A 9,247-nucleotide genomic window follows, 5' to 3' on the forward strand; every position below is an offset into this window, starting at 1 on the left:
CCCCACCACCCGCGCCGCGGCAGCCACGGCCGCCACGCCCCCCTTAGGCTACGCCCTCCCTGGAAAGCGACCATGCTCATTGGTCTATAGGAAGCCAGCCTCCTCGCGACCTCAAGTGCGAGGCACGCCCCCTCCAAGAGGCACACGCCTATTGGTCCACAAGGGGGTAGGCCTACCCAAGGTCGCTCCGCCTGTCTCTTTAACCCGTCAGCTGCTGGAGTCCAAAGCAACACCCTGCCCTGCCATTTAACCCTTTCAAAGGCGTAGGCCTCCCACATCTCACCGCTCCACCCTACTCCCCCGCCCTTCCTCCTTCCAGGCCGATTAATAGGAAGCCCGAGGGCTTTAAAGACACAGTTTGACAACCCTCAAAGTCTGCCTGCTGTCTATACCAGACCTCAGACCCCAAATATCCTCACTCCCATTTGTCTTTTCCCACCTTCCAAACCAGAGCTTAAGAGCTGGAGAACTGGTGAAGCCCAGGAAGCTTCCTTCATGCTAGAGAAGAAAAAGGCCTGAGGTGGGACCCTATCTCCTTCCATGCTAAGAAGTGGTATTTTTCCCACTCTTACTCTTAAATTGATGTTCTTTTGCCTTCTTTAGAGGAGCCCCCGGATTCCTAAGATAGGGATACATTTTAATTTCAGGGACATTATTCTTTGTGCCTGTAAACTCCCTTTCTGAGATCAGGCTGCCCCATCCCTTCTGCTAGCACTCTTTCTACTCACAGGCCCATGTTCAAAGAGACAGAGCACACAGGGAAGTGGGATAGGAGGGCTTCTGCCCAGAATGTGGGAAATGAGCCCAACTTTTGTGATGGAGCTTAACCCCATGACTCACAGCTCCCTCAAAACTATCCACCCTCCCACTGAGTCACTGGGCCCCAGCCCAGTTCAGACCCAGTCAAATCAAATGGCAGCAGAACCAGCATCCCTAACCCTTGTCCTCCTACTCTTTAAATGACCAGGATGGAAAGCTTTGCAAGGATTGAGCATTCGAAGACACTTTCTAGAGGGTACTCTAGAGGCAACCTAAGAAAATCAATAGTCCTGTCTCCCCTGCCCTCTGCACTTGTCAGCAAGTCAGACAGTTTGGGTCTTAGGAAGCTTTTTCTCCCGGTCCTTCACAGAAGTAGGAGGCAAACATCAGAGCCAAAGAGGGAAAGTCCATTCTTCTGCAGTTCAGAGGCTACAGAGAGCCCAAGGTCCTTGTTTCTGCCTTGCCTGTGTTGTGGACCCCCCAGGGTCCTGAGATTCTATCACTAGATGGTAAAAAGAGGCTCCTTCCTCTTCCCCCTAGTCCCTCATTCCTAGACTTAGGAGACACAAGCAAGTAACAGTCCCTCTAAGCTCCCTTCTCTTTACCTCACCCTGGACCACCTTTTTCAAGAGGACTGACTTCCTTGCTGGTTCCCTAGTGTAAGGAACAGGATTAAGGAAATTTTCAATGCCCTTGTCAAAATTACAGTGTATCAATGTAAGAGCCTACTTGCCTTAATAAAAACTTACTAGGAAAACAGAGACATAGAACACTGTAGGAAAAAAAATATCCCTTAGCAACCCCACCTTATCCTATCTTTCTGCCACTACCATAGGCCAGGCCTTAGTTACCTACAAAGGTCAGAGGACAATAGTTCAGGGTGAAGGATCAAAGATGTTCCAGGCCTCAATATACCCTGGGAAAGCAGCAGGGTACAACCAAGAGGCCTTACTACTGGGCACGGTGGCTCATGCCTGTAATCCCAGCACTTTGGGAGGCCAAGGTGGGTAGATCACAAAGTCAGGAGTTCGAGACCAGTCTGACTAACATGGTGAAACCCCATGTCTACTAAAAATACAAAAATTAGCTGGGTGTGGTGGCGCGCAACTGTAATCCCAGCTACTCAGGAGGCTGAGGCAGGAGAATCGCTTGAACCCAGGAGGCGGAGGTTGCAGTGAGCTGAGATCATGCCACTGTACTCCAGCCTGGGCGACAGACTGAGACTGTCTCTCAAAAAAAAAAAAAAAAAGAGGCCTTACCTTCCTGCCCTAAATTTACCATGCCTTTTTCTTTTTTTTTTTAATAGCAGTTATCACTACCTGACTTCTCCCTCCCCCTATATAATTTCTTTCTCCCCTTATTAGAATGGAAGCTCCATGAGAGCAGCAACTTTGTTTCATTTGTGCTCATATTCACAGAGCCAACATGAGTCCCTGGCAATGTTCAATAAACATTGACTGAAGAAAACAACAGGCCCTGGGCTGAGTGAACAGGAATCAGGCAATCTGGATCCTATCTTCTGCCCTTTCACTGTGACATCTGGGGAATCAGTCTCTTTAGCCATAAATTTCCAAAACTGTAAAATAAGGGGTTTGTATAAACAATGACTGCTGAGGGCCTCTGCAGCTCTATAATTCTAATGACTGTTGTTCACTCATATCCATATCAGAGGATAGCTCCAGGCATTCGAACGCCCTGCTGCCTTGTACCAAAGCAGAAAGGCTATATCCTCCAGTCTCAGCACAGCAAACTGATGCCCTTTCTCTTCATGCCCCACCCACTCACACAAACCACCCCAGTCCTGAGGAAGCTAGAGAGAGTCTGCCCTAGGCCCGCCCTCTCTGAGAGACTGTCTGGGAAGCAGTGTTGCCATAGCAATCAGCTCCTCCTCAAAAGGCTTCAGCCTGCCCTTTTTTACCCCACCCTACCCCAGGGCTTTGTCTGTCCTCAGCACAATCCCCCCCCTCCCCAGCCAGTCTCTCAGCTCCTGGGTGGTTGTGTGAGGAGGCTGGCTTGGGGCCCCTTTTAGCAACACTGTCACACTCATTCAGCCACTGTGTGGAACTCAAGCCTTTCCCACCCTCTCCCAGCCAGCCTAGGGGCAAAAGGAACTCTAGCACTCCATCAAATCCCCTCAGGGAAGCAGAGGAGCCCTCAAGAGAACTAGGTCCTAGTCTCGGTTCTGATAGTGCTTCCAAGCCTGGAGTGTGGGGAGCTACTCCCTCTTCCTTCCCTGAGGCCGGAACCTCACAACCCTTACTGGGTTCACCTTACAGTCATAGCCCACCTCTCAAAACAGACGGAAGATCCTCAATACTCCTCACCACTTCCCCCCTCCCACAGAAGCCCTAGGGTTCCCCACCCAGGGGAAGGACAAGGGTGGGGAAAATCAGTTTGTGTCAAGTGGTTAAATGTGGCTACCAGTCACTTGGGGGTCTATGCGAGACCTGGGTGGTAGTGGTGGGGGTGGGGTCTGAGCCCTGCTGCTGGTTACCATGGTCTCTGGTCATTGAGCACAAAGTCCCGGGCAGGGCATGGCTCCTGGATGGGCAAGGGCCAGGCCAGGCCCTGGGGCAAGGAAGGAAGTGGGAAATGAGCACACCCAGAGCGTAAGGGCAGGGCAGGGAGGGGGAGGGGGAGACAGAGACAAGGCTGGCTCTGGGAGGAACAGGAACTAGGATGGGGGGTTGACAGGAACCCAGTGGGGGAAGGGTCCCCCGGGACATCAGCTAGGGGAAGAAACCCCAGTCTCAGCTGGACAGATCCAAAAGAGACTGAGGAGACAGTCACACAAGCCCTGGTGACAAGCAGGGTCCGACTCCTCTCTGAGTGCTCAGGCCAGGAGGTGAAGTTAAAAGCTGAGCAGACAGGAGTGCAACAGATTGGCCTCTTCACCCAACTAACTCCATCACCCTTGCTCCTAGAACCCAGAACACAATATCTTCCTGGAGTTACTACAATGCCCTAAACTGTTACTTTCTCAAAGTACTGGGGGTTCTGTTCTCCCGCCTCAACTGGGGCCTACAACCCCTTCCCCTAGATAGTGCCCACAGACCCTCCGACACCGCTACACTCTGGACCACCAGCCCTTCTCCATTAAACAGTCCCCCTTCCGTCAAAGCGCCTCCAAGTCCCCTCCCCCTCATGTACCTCCTCCAACCCCCCACATCAGACAGCGACACAGCCCCCTCAGGGTGTACCTCGCAACACCCCCCCACCCACAACAAAGCGCTCCCGCCCTTCCCCCATTGAGGCCCCTAGAGAATGCACCTTGTTGCCCACACATTGAGTCCCCAACTGCTCCCTCGACTCCGTGTCTTCCCTCAACATACAGCAGTCTCCAGATTGTCTGCAAAGCGCACCCCCATCCGCGTCCCTTCTTCTACGCTCACCCCGCCCCACACCTGTAGTTCCGTGGATCCCGTTGCACTCGGGTAGGTGGTAGTGGTTGGGGCAGTTACTGAGCAGTCCTATCTGTAGTCTCGGTCTGCAAACCTCGCCCCTTCGGTTCGAGCCCCGCCCCCGCAACGCCCAGGCCCACCGTCTCCCTTGTCCCACCTTCCACCTTCTCCGGACTTGTCCCTTTCCTCGTTTAATTTCTCGAGCTCCTCCCCTGTAGCCCGGGCCCCGCCCCCTTCTGTCCCCGCGCCTCGTTCGCGTTTTCTTTGCATTTCCCCAGGATCCTCAGCTTTTCCCAGGCCCCACCCGCGATCCCCGCCTCCTCTTGGTCTCTCCGCCTTTCACCGGGACCCGCCCCCTCGGATTCCAGCCTGGCAGAAGTCGCGCCAGGCCCCCTTCCACCACGATCCCCCTCCCATCTCAGAGCCTCTCCTCCTTCCGCCCCTTCTCCCTCACGCCTCACCCGGGCGGTCGCGATCCAACCAGGATCCGCTGGCTCTGATTGGCGGTGGCAGCCCCAATGGATGACGGAGGAGACAAAGTGATGGCCGCAGGTCGCCTGAGGTCCCACCCCGGCCACGTGCGGCTTCTGTGATGACAGGTCTAGAGGGGCGGGGCTTCGGTCGACAGGCTGCTAGCCTGAGCGGAGCGGATCAGGGAGGGGTGGGAAGCCGGAGCCAGGGCCAAAGCCACAAGCCTGAGGGCTCTGAGCCGGGTTGGGGCTCTCTCGCTGCTTTCGCGCCGGTGTGAGCTGCCTGCGAAACTCGAGCCTCTTTGTAGTGATGTCTGGGTTGGCGCATGCATTTGCACTAATAGGGGAGGTCCGTAGGGTTTGCAAGGTAGTGCAAGGAATCTCAGGGGTCTGTGAAAATAAGGGAATCTGGGCGGTGGGGTTCAAGTTTGCGAGGTTGAGCAGTTTCTGAAGCCTACGCTGTGCAGGCGGGTGTGGGTTCTGGGATGGACAGTAGGAGTCAGATCTGTACCTATTGAGGCACGTCAGCGAGGAGATCTGTGAATTTTACGAGATGAGTGTTGGTATGGAGTCAGATCTGTACCTATTGAGGCAGGTCAGCGAGGAGATCTGTGAATTTTACGAGATGAGTGTTAATATGGAGTTAGGATGGCCTGCAATTGCTGGAGAAAAGTGAGGCCTTTCCCTTGTACAGGTGTCGAATGAACTGCAGTACAGTTACATATGTTCTGCAATTTAAGTGGTGCTTGAGTCTCTTCTCTCCAGCCTCTCCCCATGAGATACAATAAGGGAGGGCGACGCTTTCCAGACACCGGTAGATGGCAGTACAGGACACTTGCAGAACTGAGAGAGCCCAGCTCAGCGCCAATCTGTGGCCTCTCTGAGGAGCAGACCGTTTGGGTCTGATTTGATCAAGTTCTCCAAAAGTCACATTCTTTTTTATTTGTTTTGAGACCGCGTCTCGCTCTTTCGCCCAAACTGGAGTGCAGTGGTGCGATCTCGGTCACTGCAGCCTCCGCCTACTGAGTTCAAGCAATTTTCCTGCCTCAGCCTTCGGAGTAGCTGGGATTACAGTCGTGCGCCACTAGGCTGGAATAATTTTCGTATTTTTGGTAGAGACAGGTTTCACCATGTTGGCCAGGCTGGTCTCAAACTCCTGATCTCAAGCGATCCACCCTCCTCGGTGCCCAAAGTGCTGGGATTACTGGCGTGAGCCACAGCACCCGCCAAATTACAGGCGCCTGTAATCCCAGCTACTCTGGCGGGGGGAGGGGGGGGGGGCCAAGGCAGGAGAATCGTTTGAATCCAGGAGGCAGAGGCTGCAGTGAGCTGAGATCGCACCATCGCACTCCAGCCTGGTGGACAAAGATTCTCAAGGCTCTGTGACTTTATGCCAGTAGTTAACTTAAACTGGTTTACTCAACGTCAATGGTGTGGAAGGCGCAAAAAAAAGAAAGAACAAAGTATTTTCTCTGCCCATAAGGAACGTATTGTTTAGACAGTGATACAAATGCCTACATAATCCCAGAAGGGTAAACTAAGAAAGGTTTTGTGTAGTGGGAAAAGCACAGAGTTTGAAGTCATCTAAACTTCTTCAACTTAAACTTCAAACTTCAACTTATGGGTTCAACTTATGAGTTTGTCTCATACCTTTGAGTATTTACTAGCTGTATAGATTTGGGTAAATTACTTGACTTTAAAAAAATTAATTGTAGAACAATTTTAGATTTACAGAAAACTTGTAAAAATAGTGCAGAGAGTTTTCAGATGTACACTATACCTAGTTTCTCCTATTATTAACATGTTTCCTTATATGGTTCATTTATTACAATTAATGAGCCAATATTGATACATTAACAATAACTAAAATCCACACTTTATTCTGATTTTCCTTTTGGTTTTTTGAGACGGAGTTGTCGCTCTTTCACCCAGGCTGGAGTGCAGTGGTGTGATCTCGGCTCACTGCAACCGCTGCCTTCTGGTTGCAAGAGATTCTCCTGCCTCAGCCTCCTGAGTAGCTGGGATTACAGGCATGTGCCATCACCCCTGGCTAATTTTGTATTTTTAGTAGAGATGAGGTTTCTCCTTGTTGGTCAGGCTGGTCTCGAACTCCCGACCTCAGGTGATCTGCCTGCCTCGGCCTCTCAAAATGCTGGAATTAGAGGCATGAGCCACTGCGCCCAGCCTATTCTGATTTTCTTAGTTTTTCCCTTATGTCCTTTTTCTGTTCCAAGATCTGATCCAAGCTGGCACATTACATTTAGACATCATGTCTCCTTTGGCTCCTCTTGGCTGTGACAGTTTCTCAAACTTCCTTGTTTTTGATGACCTTAACAGTTTTTGTTTTGTTTTGTTTTACTTTGAGACAGAGTCTTGCTCTTTTGCCCAGGCTGGAGTGCAGTGGTGCTATCTCGGCTCACTGCAACTTCTACCTCCTGGGTTCAAGCAATTCTCCTGAATAGATGGGACTACAGGCTCATGCCACCATGCCTAGCTAATTTTTGTATTTTTAGTAGAGACAGGGTTTCACCATGTTGCCCAGGATGGTCTTGATATTCTGACCTTGTGACCCACCCGCCTCGGCCTCCCAAACTGTTGGGATTACAGGCATGAGCCACTGTGCCCAGCCTTTTTTTTGTTTGTTTTTTGTTTTTTTGGCTACAAGTGTGAGCCAGAGCAGGTGGCCTCATATTGCAGTTTTAAAAAAAAAAAACAACAGTGGTACCTAGGCAGCCTGAGTCTTTATTTTTCTACAAGATTTTTAGAACTTCTTTATGAAATACTTGAGGCATACAGGAAGCTCTAAAGAATATCATAACAAATATCCATCTGGCAGGTGGATCACTTGTGGTGAGGAGTTTGAGACCAGCCTGGCCAACATGGTGAAACCCCATCACTACTAAAAAGACAAAAATTAGCCGGGTGTCGTGATACATCCCTGTAGTCCCAGCTACTTGGGAGGCTGAGATGCGAGAATTGGTTAAGCCTGGGAGGCAGAAATTGCTGTGAGCCGAGATTGCTCCACTGCACTCCAGCCTGGGCAACAGAGCGAGACCCTGTTTCCAAAAAAAAAAAAAAAAAAACAGAAAAACCACACTTTTATCACATAACTTTAGCAAATCTTAATATTTTACATTTGCTTCAAGTTCTCTGTTAAAGAAATTAGTATTTCAAATAGTTATAGCCCTTACATACTCCTCCCTAATCTCATTCCATTTTGTTCCCAGAGTTGACCACTATCCCAAAATGGTATTTATTTTTCCTATTAAAAAAGAAAACTAGGCCAGGCACGGTGGCTCACGCCTATAATCCCAGCACTTTGGGAGGCCTAGGTGGGTGGATCACTGGAGGTCAGTAGTTCTAGACCAGCCTGGTCAACATGGTGAAACCCCACCTCTACTGAAATAAATATAAAAATTAGCCGGGTGTGGTGACAGGCGCCTGTAATCCCAGCTACTCTGGGAGGGGGGGGCCAAGGCAGGAGAATCGCTTGAACCCAGGAGGCAGAGGTTGCAGTGAGCCGAGATCGCACCATCGCACTCCAGCCTGATGGACAAGAGCGAGACTTCGTCTCAAAAACAAAACAAACAAAAACAAACAAAAACCAACAACTATGATTGATGTACATGTATTTCTACTGGGTATATACCTGGGAATCGAATTGCTGAACTCCTAGTCATGTGTATGTTTTTAGCTTCAGTAGATATTGCCAATATGTTTTCCAAAGAGATTGTTACTGTTAGGCCTCTGAGCCCAAGCTAAGCCATCATATCCCCTGTGACCTGCATGTACACATCCAGATGGCCTGAAGCAACTGAAGATCCACAAAGAAGTGAAAATAACCTTAACTGATGACATTCCACCATTGTAATTTGTTTCTGCCCCACCCTAATTGATCTATGTACTTTGTAATTTCCCCCACCCTTAAGAAGGTTCTTTGTAATCTCCCCCACCCTTAAGAATGTACTCTGTGAGATCCACCCCCTGCCCGCAAAACCTTGCTCCTAACTCCACCGCCTATCCCAAAACCTATAAGAACTAATGATAATCCCACCACCCTTTGCTGACTCCTTTTTCTTTCGGACTCAGCCCGCCTGCACCCAGGTGAAATAAACAGCCTTGTTACTCACACAAAGCCTGTTTGGTGGTCTCTTCACACGGATGTGTGAGACATTTAGATTTTGAATTACTTATTTTCACATATTGTAACTAAAATGTCAGTTGGGGTCACCCTTTCTTTTTGAGATTAAATAAAATTGCATATGTTTTACCTCACATTAAATGGGAAGTCCAGTGTCATCATAGATCCTTTTGTGAATTCTAGGATTGAGAAGGAGCTTGATTCCTCTTGACTGTTGACCATTCTTGCTGGCCCTTGCTGAATTTACGACTCACTGGTTTCACCCCGTGCAGCTGTTCTTTCTCTCTTTCTTTTTGATTTTTTGAGTCAGGGTCTTGCTCTGTCACCTAGGCTGGAGTGCAGTGGCACAATCATGGCTCACCACAGCCTTGAATTCCTGGGCTCAAGTGATCTTCCCACCACCACCTCCCAACTAGGTGGGATAACAGACATGTACCATCATGCCCTGCTAAGTTTTTCTGTTTTTTTGTATAAAT

General features: G+C 49.9%; 1 protein-coding gene across 2 annotated transcripts in view; it reads right to left on the reverse strand.

Moving 5' to 3' along the window:
* Positions 1-4,340, reverse strand: part of FAM214B (family with sequence similarity 214, member B) — a 12,131-nt gene extending 7,791 nt beyond the window's left edge. Inside the window, exon 1 of one of the 2 annotated variants that reach the window (XM_011980104.1) lies at positions 4,030-4,340. The gene's annotated coding sequence lies outside the window, so the exon portion shown is untranslated. The remainder of the gene's footprint in view (positions 1-4,029) is intronic. The other variant, XM_011980105.1, reaches the window with a different exon arrangement.
* Positions 4,341-9,247: the final 4,907 nt, after the last annotated feature.

This window comes from Mandrillus leucophaeus, unplaced genomic scaffold (assembly GCF_000951045.1).
Source record: "Mandrillus leucophaeus isolate KB7577 unplaced genomic scaffold, Mleu.le_1.0 Scaffold208, whole genome shotgun sequence".
NCBI classification, from domain to species: domain Eukaryota; kingdom Metazoa; phylum Chordata; class Mammalia; order Primates; family Cercopithecidae; genus Mandrillus; species Mandrillus leucophaeus.